The sequence below is a fragment of the Myotis brandtii genome, unplaced genomic scaffold, assembly GCF_000412655.1.
Source record: "Myotis brandtii unplaced genomic scaffold, ASM41265v1 scaffold123, whole genome shotgun sequence".
Taxonomy (NCBI): Eukaryota; Metazoa; Chordata; class Mammalia; order Chiroptera; family Vespertilionidae; genus Myotis; species Myotis brandtii.
The window spans coordinates 11768402-11780130 of record NW_005354291.1 but is presented as its reverse complement, the minus strand read 5'-3'; the positions used below and the strand labels follow the sequence as shown (position 1 = coordinate 11780130).

Below are 11729 nucleotides of genomic sequence, written 5' to 3'. Positions count from 1 at the left end.
ATTTTACATATAACGTCTTAGAAATATTAAATACGTAGTATTTCAAAGTTACCAAAATAATATTTTTTAACTGTCAAGTATTTTGAAGTCATTATTATAAAGCTGTTAGGTTAAACCAGATGTTTTACATTTGCTGAAGTCTGTGAAGGTTAGAGTTATGATTTACTTTATTTAGCATATTCGAGTGACAAACAAGGACAAGAGATTCTGGTTAACCCAAGTAGAACTGAAAATTATTGGAAGGGTATGCAGAAGCTCACAGAATCAAGAGTGAACAACTGGATCATTGGAAGAATAAGAAATAAAAAAAATTCTAAGCATCTAAGCAACAGGAACTAATGGACCAGTTTCTTCAGGAAAACACTGTAGAGATGATCAACTCTGGTCAGTTGCTGTTGGTATGGCTCACAGTTTGAACTTCTGGAAGATTGAATTTATTTGGCCCATCTTGGATCACATGCCTTCCTATTTTGTTGGGGAAAGGCAGGGATTTTGATTATTAACACAAAATAGGGGAAGAGAAGTTCCTTAAGGGAAAAGGAAGGTGGTATTTTCAGAAGATGGAGGAGGGGATGCTGGGCTGGCAAAAAACACAAAATGTCCACAATAATACATGACAGAGCTGGAGTTCAACCCTCAAACTACTCCAAATATTTTGTTTTTAACCACCGTCCTATATTTTTTTCAATCACTCGTTAATAAAATAATCTCAGAGGAGCAGAATGAGATACATATATGATAATGATCACATAGGTCTTGGCACTGCTATGTACAGTTTCAGCGATAATACCAGCACTCACAGCAAGGTCTTCAGGGGTCCAATGGCAGGCCTTGCTGGTGGCTTTGGCATCTTGTCTGTTGGTCTCCATTGCTCCACGGCCTACTTGTTAGGAAGCTCTGTTAGCAGCCAGACTGGTCTAGTTAAGCAAACCTGGGATTCCTGAGTTGTTTCAGTTGTCAGTTCAATTGCAGAAGTATATACTTCCTATTTCCAGCAGGCTGACCTCAGAAAGTTACCATTATTGCTTCTCTAATGTCATCCAGCAGTTTCATTCCTGTTTACTGTTTCAGTATCAGCTCTGGGAAACAAATGTCAACTTATAGTTTTTAAATTTCCAAGTTCTTTTCTAAAGGAAAGATTTATTTTTCCATAAAATTTCCATGGTTTTATGAATGCATAAAGAGACAGCTTAGGTTATAAAAATCTTGCTTTTTAAGTTAAAAGTGTGTTTCACATCGTAAAGTAGCCACCTGAAAGTCCCTGTGATATGTTTAAATTCTCACCACTCAATATCTTTCTTCTTTGAAGTTGTAATGCATATTGTTTTGAGATGCCTGCAGGCTTTATTGGAGCTATGAAACTAGGCTTCTTTTTTTCTCTTAAAATAGTATATGTGTTTTAGTCTAACTTGATTCTGGTGAGTAAAATCAAGCAACTAAGTGTTATTAAAACAAAGGAAGGAAGGGAAGAAGGAAGGACAAAGAATCGAAAAAGAAGAAAAGAAAAAAAGAAAAGAAATAATGTAAGAATAATTCTCACTACCATTTTCACTGAAAGTACAATCAGTATTTTTAAAAATTGTTTTCTTTAAGTAGAAAAGATGAAATCAGGTAGAATAGGACCTTTCCATTTTGACAATCAAGATCAAAAGGAAAAAACAACAATAACTGGCCAGGTCACAGAAGAGTTTAAAAAATCTAAAGTTCATTAGGAGTACTTGTAGGGAAAGGCAAATAATGTGGGATTCGGATTCAAGTATGTGTTTAGATATTAACTACAAAGCAATAACTGCATGATCTTACGTAAGCAACTTAATGTCTATAACCTTTAATTGTTCATTTATAAATTAAGGTTGGTTGAAGTATGGAAAATAAGTGAAGTATGTAAAGAATTACACACACAGTACCCATTCAATAATGATATCTTTATCTTACAAAGCCATTAATTTATCATCTTCATTACTCATTAAATAAAAAATGAGAGTATTTATACATAGCTTCCTGCCATAAACTGGAATTTAAGTAACTCATGAATGTAATAAATAACTCAATAATTTGTTTTATTAGTGTTTGAGTCCAAAGGGCAAGAGTGGGCTCTATTTTTTTAAGAGACTATTTCTACCTGGTCTTTATTATAACTACTATCTACATGATTTAAAAAATAATAATAATAATGAGCAAACCAAGACTCATTTTTTTAAGAAAAAGAATGACTTAGTTCTTAAAAAAAACACGAAGTAATAGTAATTATATTATTTACTGGGCATCTGACTCAGTGGGTCTAGAATAAGGTTTGTGATTCTGTTTCTAACAAGCTTCCAATAAGTGCTGATGCTACTGGTCCATGAACCACTCTTTGAGTAGCTGACTCAGAAAGGGTTCTGGGCATAACAGTGTATCTGGTCTGAATGCTCCCATATTACAGGGGACACAGGTTGGATAAAAATGTCTCATAAACTCAGTCCCCATTCCACCCACCAACCCAATCTTGTTTTTCACGTTTCTAAGTTAAAGCTCATTTCCTTCCTGCTGACGTGCTCTCTAAAGTCGACCTCCATCTGGTAAATTGCTACTTATCCTCTGAAGTTTTATCTTCAAAGCTAGGTCTTCTGGGGCTAGACCTGCCCAGTGCATGCAGGTGGCCAGATCCCTAAACAAACCTCTGTAGGCTGAATGGGACATTTCTGCTCCCACTGGATCCTCTGCCCATCCTTACTTGACTCAGCTGCTCAGTACCCATCACAGGGCCCTTGAGAGAACCTTGTCTCGGGCAGAATGCCCTTTTAGGCACATTCTTCTCATCAGGCACTTCCCCAGATTCTGCAGATCTTTAGGACACTAGTCCACTCTGACAAGAGGGGTCAATGGCTTTTTTGCCCTTGAACTTTAGCAAGATCTTTTGAGTTCCTTGAGGGGAAGATACTATAAAAAATACAAGGTGATACACAAATACCGAAAATAGCACAGTAGCACAGTAAGAATAATTACTGAAGTCATTTAATAATAAGAGTTGTTTTCTTTATAAAAATATTTCTGTGCCACTGATCCTCCTTTCCATCTGACAAGGGCAAAGGCAAACTCTGTGCCAGGAAGGTAAAATAAGTGAGTGAAGGCGGTCAGTTAGGGTCAGCGTCCTGGCAAGCCCATGACTCATCTGAGCAGGGCTGTATCCAGCCACATTGGAATGGCACCTAGGCCTGCCAGATCGCCCAGATGCCAGAAACTTGGATTTTTACATGAAACCTCCCACATCCACAAATCCAATTTTTGGTTGTTGCTGTTGTTTAAATACTGTGAAAGCCAAACCAAACAAATCTAAGGGCCAGATGCAGCTGGTTGGGGGAAGACAGAGAGGAACATGTGATTTTTTGCATTAGATTTAAAGTAACTCTGCCTTTAAGATAATTTTCACTTCCAGCCTGTTGAAATCAATCAGGGCCAAATGTATGCTTACCAGTGCCTGACATCGTCTGTGTTCAGCAACGGCTTCACTCTTCAGCTGAAACATGGCAATAATGTCGAGCTTGCTCAAGGCGCTCTGAGTTCCTGTACATATAAACTTACATACATAGCCAGGAACACCCAGAAGCATCTGGAAAGTCTGATTCTGGAGTATTGTTTTTCCTGGGCTTCTTTTCAGAAAAGAGCTGCCATGAAACATGAGGATTCAAGAGAGCTGGGTGAACACATCTGGCTCTGACCAATGTCTATATGGACCGAGCAGCATCTGCTTCTGCTTCTGTGGTGCAGCAACTTCTCAGGTCTGGCAGGTAATGGAAAAGGCTCTAGATATTTGGGTTTAGAATGCCAAAAAGAAACCTATGAAACTTGCCCAGGTCGAACAGCATGTGGGAAGGAGAAAATTATGAGTGTGTCAGCAAAACATTCCAGATCACCTTTAACCAACAGTATCCTGCAAATCAAATTCTACACCCATAAAATATTATAAAAATATTATACTTATGGTGCCAGTGCATTGTCTTTATTGCTCCCATCTTTGCATTCTCCATTCCCATTTTATCTTTTTTTTTTTCAGATGGGAGAACAAGCACCAAGATATCTGAAATAATAGCTTCGTGTCTCATGTTTTATACACCTTGGAATACTCCTTGCAACTCAGTAGAACTTCAATTAATATTTGTTGATTGAACAAATAGATGAATACATTATTTTAAATCACAGAGGCTAGGACAATCACCTTTTTCACTTTGTCCTATGTAATAGACAACAAATCAGAGGTGCCCACTTATTGCTCAGTTAACAGTGAATAACAACAAATAAACAAGAGGCTTACTAGCTTCTTCTGATGACTAATATGGGCAATGTAAAATTTCCACCGTAACAAGTATTATGAGAAAATACACTAGAAGGATTTGATCTAGTCGGAGATATCAGTGAAGGCTGCCTTGGAGAAGAGATAAAGGATTTATAGGACTGTTTATTAGGGGGGGAAAGTGTAGAAAGAACATTCTGCACCAGGGGTCAGCAAAGTATGACCAATGGTTCAAATCCAGCTCATCACATGCTTTTATAAATAAAATGTGATTGGTTCACAGCCACACCCATTTATTTACATATTGTTTAAGGCTGCCTTGGCACTAAGATGGCAAATTCAAGTAGTTGGTTGGGACATATGCCATATGGTTTGCAAAGTCTAAAATATTCACCACTTTATCATTTAAAGAAAAATATTTTATTGGCCTGTATTCTAGGCAGAAGAAATAGGATATGCAAAAAGCCCTGTGGTCAGAAAGAGGACAAAATAGGAACTACTTGAGAAGGCTTATATAATCAAAGTGCGGAGAGTAAGATGAAAGATGGTGAGACATGGTAAACATGATGAGAGATGAAGATAGAGAGATAGGCAGGCCCAAACCATTGAGATTTGTATTAAGTAGTTTTAGCTTTATCCTAGAAGAAATCTGAATTTTAGGCTTGATGAAGACAAGAAGGGGATGGCAGAGTTGACATGGTTAGTTCATAGGAGAAGACCACTGAAGCCACACTATGAAGAATGGATTGAAGGAAGGCAAAATGGGATTCAAATACACACTTAGGAGACTGTTGAAGGAGACCAACATTTGGGGGTAGGAAAAGTACTTTAAAAACTAAAATTTCAAAGACTTACCATAATAAAGAAGAATTCCATGCTCATGTCACAGCACAGTGTGGACTGACAGTTAACCATCAGTGTTCTCACCTTTCCAAGCAGCATTTGTGGGAAGAGGGCCAGGTTGTGGTGGAAGGTTTATATGGGCCAAGCCTGGAAGGGACACACATCCCTTCCACTTACATTCTTGGATAAAACTCAGTCACATAACCACATCTAATTGCCATGGAAAGTGGTCTAACTATATGCCCAGAAAGAAGAGAAAAGCCTGGATATTGATGAGCATCTTAATCTCTGAAAAAGCTGAGTCTGTGCTGTGCAAACAAGAAACAATGAGAGAGACTATCTCAGTGAGTTTCCCAGGGAGTGTCAGTGGGTGAACAGGAATGGAACCTTACAATGATACTTCTTCCTCCCAGGTCAGCAGTGTCTCAGGCCAACCAGTCCATCTCAGTGGAGCTTTTGTCCACCGTCCCACCCTTCTCCCTGTCTTCATTTCAGTGCCCAAAGCCCACGCTGGGAGAGGGGCATGGAAAAAAGGGTCTCCTGTTTCTCCAAGTCAGATCAGGTAAACCCACTATCAGCAAAAACTCTGGGTCCAGAGGAAGCCATTGACACCAAAGAATAGTCTTTGCAAGGGACACTAATGGCTCCTGGCCTAAGCCTTTATTGACTATGAAAAAGGGTCAATATTGCTGCTGATTTTAAAAAGCAAATATCCACAGTAGAGTTGCTTCATTATAACATGGTTCATTGATACTTGGATGTACCTATTCTGAGGTGAATCATATATATTATAGTATATAGCATATAGTATATAGCATATAGTATATAGCATATAGTATATAGCATATAGTATATAGTATATAGTATATAGTATGTATATAGTATATAGTATATAGTATATAGTATATAGTATATAGTATATATGAGCTTGACAGTATATTTTGCCTTCAAACAGTATTTTTCAAACTGCAGGTCATTGTCCATTAGTGGGTCACAGATCAACTTACTGAATTACAGCCATCATTTTAAAAAATTAAAATAGAGATTTAAAAAAAAAAACATCAGAGCAGGCTGGCCAGTGTAGCTCAGTGGTTGAATGTCAACCTATGAACCAGGAGGTCATGGTTCGATTCCCAGTCAGGGCACATGCCCGAGTTGTGGGGACATGCAAGAGGCAGCCAATCAATGATTCTCATCATTGATATTTCTATCTTTCTATTCCTCTACCTTCCCCTCTGAAATTAATAAAAATATATATTTTTATAAAAACATCAGAGCACATCACACACAGTAAGAAAACCTATTATTTAGTGAAACCTTTCTTCAGATACACCACATATACTGTATCACAATGAGAAATATGTGTTTCTTATTGTGGGTTTTGGTCAAAAAGCCTCATAAGATAACTTGATACTCCTGTTCCTAAATGCCAGTCTTAAAGTAGAGTTTCCAGGTAGTTTTTTATCCATAGATAATCTATGCATTGCCTCGATTGTTTTGCTCTAATTTTTATGTTTGTTAAGATCAATGTTGTATTTTTGAAGATGAACACTTTGTGACATTTACTTCTTATTTGCTCAGAAAATAAAATAAGCATATTCAGTGCATAATCAACAACTACATATAGTGAAAGATAGCTACCAAATCTAAAAAACAAAACAAAAAAAAACTCAAAAGAAAATCAATTGAAAAAAAATTTAACAACAGGACACAAACCAGTTGACAAAAAGAATCCATCACTAAATTATATTTCCACTGACAGAAATTTAAAAGCCAGACCTGCTATTTCTATATCTGAATAATAGTTTCCAAATAATACCCTGATGACAGTCAATTTAGTTTTGGGTAAACAAAACAAATTCCTATTCAATTAAACAACTTTGTTTCTGCACCTCATCCATGTTCATCTTAAGTGACTTTAACACACACACACACACACACACACACACACACACACACTCACACACTCAGCTTACAGGTACCCATAAACGATTAAAGCTAAGCAACCAGAGACTTGATCTTGCCAGTCATTGCTGGGATCCAATTCACTTGAGCCCACCAAGATCACAAGAGTCATCAAAATTTTTGTTTGTTTGTTCAGTAATTAGAATAAATACTAAGTAGCTAGTTAACCAATATATCATCAGGAAACATTTCTCACTATTGTTTTATGATTATTCTACCACAACAGAGGAAGAAAGTGTGGATCGTACTGTTTGAAGCATCCCGTTTGCAAAGGCATGGCTGAGGTGAGCCTGTGTATATTGTTCAAGTATGTGATTGCCTCAGGCAATACTACACTGAAGGGTTTTAGGGCTGGAAGGAATGTGCAGGCCCCATAATTTGAACTTTTCTTCTTACTGATGAGAAAAAAATGTGGTGAAGTGACCTGCTGGGGTTCAACCCAGATTTTCGTCCATCAATCAGGCGTACTTTGTTATTGTATGAAGTGAAGCCGTGAGTTTTATAGGGTCTTCGATTCTAATTTTCTGGGTTTTGGAAAGAAAGAAATTTAAGCAGCTGCGACTCTGCCTCTCGTCAGGCCTGCTGTTTGGGGGCAGACTGAGCAGACATCTCACTTCATGCCGCAGACTTTCCATTTCAAGGCAGCTCAGCAGGTGAACCAAACAGATGGCCCCTGATACTTTATTTCCTCACTCACCCAAGGGCAATCTGAATCTCCACTCCTGCACTGTCAGGAGAAGCTGTCCCCACGGTTTGCATACAGGGATGTGCTTTCATGAAGCATTCACAACATATTGAGCACATGCTGTGTGCCAGGCATAGTGCTAGGCCCTTCAGCAAGAACAACAGTAGCAAAGGACAGGGTAGAATAAGTGACACCCTAAAGCAGTGGTTCTCAACCTTCCTAATGCCGCGACCCTTTAATACAGTTCCTCATGTTGTGGTGACCCCCCAACCATAAAATTATTTTTGTTGCTACTTCATAACTGTAATTTTGCTACTGTTATGAATCTTAATGTAAATATCTGATATGCAGGATGTATTTTCATTGTTACAAATTGAACATAATTAAAGCATAGTGATTAATCACAAAAACAATATGTAATTATATATGTGTTTTCCAATGGTCGTAGGCGACCCCTGTGAAAGGGTCGTTCGACCCCCAAAGGGGTCGCGACCCACAGGATGAGAACCGCTACCCTAAAGGCACTTACATAAAGTTAAAATTAAATTACATTTATTGCATCCACATATTATATAGGTCTTACAACTACATTCAAAGACTTTGTAGATTCACACAAAAATGATCACCAGCCAACTGAATTTTCATCAGCTTCTCCCATGTTTTCTAGTCACAAAGATGTCACCGGAAGCAACTGGAAATAATTTAGAAACCTGGCTTGGTGCCCCCTTTTACTATTTACTAGCTGAATGACCTTGAGCAAATTTCCTAATCTCCCTGATCATCAATTGCTCTTCCCTTCAGCAAGCCTGATAGAATCTATCTTACAGCTTTGTCAGAAGGACTAAGAGATGTGTGAATGCAGAGTGGCTGAAAAGCAAGTGACTTCCTCTCTCTGGGCTCACTGTCTTTGCTTATAAAATTAGGATAGTAGAATCCATTTCATGCAATTGCTGTGAAAATTAAATAAGAAAATGACACATTCGATACTAAATACATTCATGTTGTTCTATGAACATATCATATGAACTATAAAATGTTAGATAAAAGTAAAATACTATTAACTGTTACAGTTAAGCTCAATAAAAAAATAAAAATAAAAAAGAGTATTGGACCACAATGATTCCAAGGTGGTACCTTTACATCTCAAGCTTTCAGGCTCAACACTATTTTGGAAGTTCAAATAAATGGCTCTGCGTTGGCTGTATGGCCGTATTCCTCTCAAGCTGAATGGATGTTTTGGAAACCCTTCTCTCATCTTCTCTTTCTTTTTAGATCACTTCTCAAGACATAATTCTTTTAAGGACCAGCTCTAAATATTTATGTTAGTCCTGCGTGTATGTAGAAAAAGAAGGGGAAATGACGCCAAAGGTTTCCATGTTAGTATATGCTTATTCTCATATTATTTAAACAGTCAGAAGAATATTTCCCATCCTTGAAATGTCAAGTCCTCAAGATTAGTTAGGGAATCTGAAAACTGAAGGATTATCTAGGTAGAGGGGAATTACCTACCAAAATTTAACATTACAAAAAGAAGACTCAATACTGTTTTCTTTGGGTTGGAACGCACTCACTATTTATGGGTGCTGAAAAATTCCTGCTCCATTGGAAATTGAACATTAGGATATCTCTAGACCCATTTTTTAAATGGTTCAATTCAGGTAAAAAAAATCCATTGACTATTTTATTTCATTCATTCAAATTGCTATTTGCAAAACAACCAGATGTTTTATTGTTAGAATTTACTCAGTTTCTGTTTATACAACAGTTTGCATGTGGAGACAAAACTTAATATCTCATTTGGTGGAAGAAAATGAATCTGACTAAAATATGAGCCTTTTTCAAATCCAGACTTATTCAGTCCATAGTAAGCAAGAGTGTGTGTGAAGCATAGGCATTTAGCTTAACTCTGCATGAAGAAAATGACTATCCATTCTTTTAAAATATTGGTGTTTTAATTTTTGAAATTTTTTTAAAAAAGGAGGAGGGGAGAAGAGGAGGAATTGGAGGAGAATAATCTTGTTGCAAAGTATGGAAAGACACAAATGAGAATCAGGTGAAATTTTCAGCTAAAGTAATCTTAATATGCACTTCTGTGCCTGTTGCATATTTAGAAGACAATTACCTTGGGTTTCCCATTTCCTAGGGAAGTTATATTCTGACTTAGCTGTCCTGGAAACACCCACGTCTGTTGTGTAATATTGATGAACCTGAGTTTGGAGCTGCTAGCACTGTACATCTCTGTATGAATAATAGGACACACATAAATGATTAAAACAAGGCAGCCAGAAACCCGATCTTGCCAGTTCTCTCTGGGATCAAATTCATTTATCAGCCCACCAAGGTCAGTGACCTCGATTACCCAGAGCCCAGCTACTAAAATGATTCATTGATCCATTCTCTCATTTCACTCATTTAATCGGGAGTGGGGGAAGTGAAAATATTTTCAATGAATTGACCTGTAAACAACTGTACTTAGCCTGCTGTATCCTCTAAAACACTTATTAATGGTAATGAGAAGCATCCATAGGTCCCACAACAGAGAGGAGTAAACAAAGAAACCATAGCTTTTCTTAGACATTTTCCTCACATTAAATAACTCGGTATCCCAAGTTTAGTCCTCTCTCTACAATTCTTCATACTATCCTAACTCAAAAGGTATGTAGGTATGTGAATTGAAAGAATATACTAGCAGATATCAGGATTTCATTGGATTTCTATAGAGAAAATACTTATGAAATTATTTAAAATGTGTTTATTTTTATAGTCATCAATGGATGCTGAGTAAAAACATGGAGTTAGAAATAAACGTGCTGTAATGTACCTCTACATAGTATTTCCTCCATACAGAATCTGCCAGATTTAGCAAGTAAAAAGCCAGAATGTTCTATTAAATTTAAATTTCAGTTAAACAACAAGTAATTATTTTAGTATAATATAGGTATTTCATGAATATTTGGGACATATTTATACTAAGAAATTATTCTTTGTTTATCTGAAATTCAATGTTAACTGGGCATCCTGAATTTTATCTGGCAATCATAATATCAATACTAGAGACATAAATAACCTCCAGTGCATAGATAATAGTAAAATGAATGACAGGTTTTAAGTATTCATTGGCTTTCTTTTGAATATAATTTATATTTTAAATTCATATCATTTTATTTTTAATCATGACTGTGCTGGACAACTGGCTAGCACAGTTTCTGAAAACGTAACAATCAGCTTTTGCACATCTCTGACATTCTACTTGCATATAATAGTTCCATATCAGAGAGCTGGACTATGAACTCACAAGGATAGCACAGATTTTAAAGTGTACCTCAGTTCATAATATTACTATGATTTAAAAATAGCTTTTAAACACAGCTTTGTTACATTTCACGTGAAGTGCATTTCAGTGCACTGAACTCTCCCAACTCCTATGTCACCCAACTCCCACTGCTGGGGAAATTCCTGTGTGGTGAGGAAGAGTACATCTTGAGACTTCCTCCTTTCCGTTTTTAGGGATTTCTGTGACAGCCAGTCCTCTTTAGAACTGCGTGGTTTTAATGAAAAGCTCTAACTTCAAAGTTTCTGCCTTTTTTTTTGGAGGGGGGTGGGGATTGGAGGATAAAGACCTAAAGAGAAGGTCCTTTTATTTTTGTGTTTAGCTGAGCACATTAATCAGATATTGGCAATGAGAAGATAAGCCTTGAATTTTGTTTGGGATCAAGGTAAAAATTCTACTCTGATCCACAAAGTATTGGGATTAAGAATGTGTAGACTTGCAGTAGAGAGAAAATAAGGTTAAGATGAGCTCTAGAGAACAGACTACTGAGGAGACCAAAACAACATTTTACCTAATTTTTAAAAATTAAATAAGTAAGCCCAGCCTGTGTGGCTTGGTGGCTGAGCATCGACCTATGAACCAGGAGGTCAGGGTTTGATTACCTCTCAGAGCACATTTCTGGGTTGCGGGGT

At 37.1% G+C, this 11729-nt stretch overlaps 1 long non-coding RNA gene across 1 annotated transcript in view; it reads right to left on the bottom strand.

Moving 5' to 3' along the window:
- Positions 1 to 211: 211 nt before the first annotated feature.
- LOC106724883 overlaps positions 212 to 11729 on the bottom strand; it is a 30502-nt gene continuing 18984 nt past the window's right edge. Inside the window, exons 2-3 of the long non-coding RNA XR_001360719.1 lie at positions 5129 to 5263; positions 212 to 465 (exon numbers count right to left, since the gene is read on the bottom strand). This is a non-coding gene — a long non-coding RNA (uncharacterized LOC106724883). The remainder of the gene's footprint in view (positions 466 to 5128; positions 5264 to 11729) is intronic.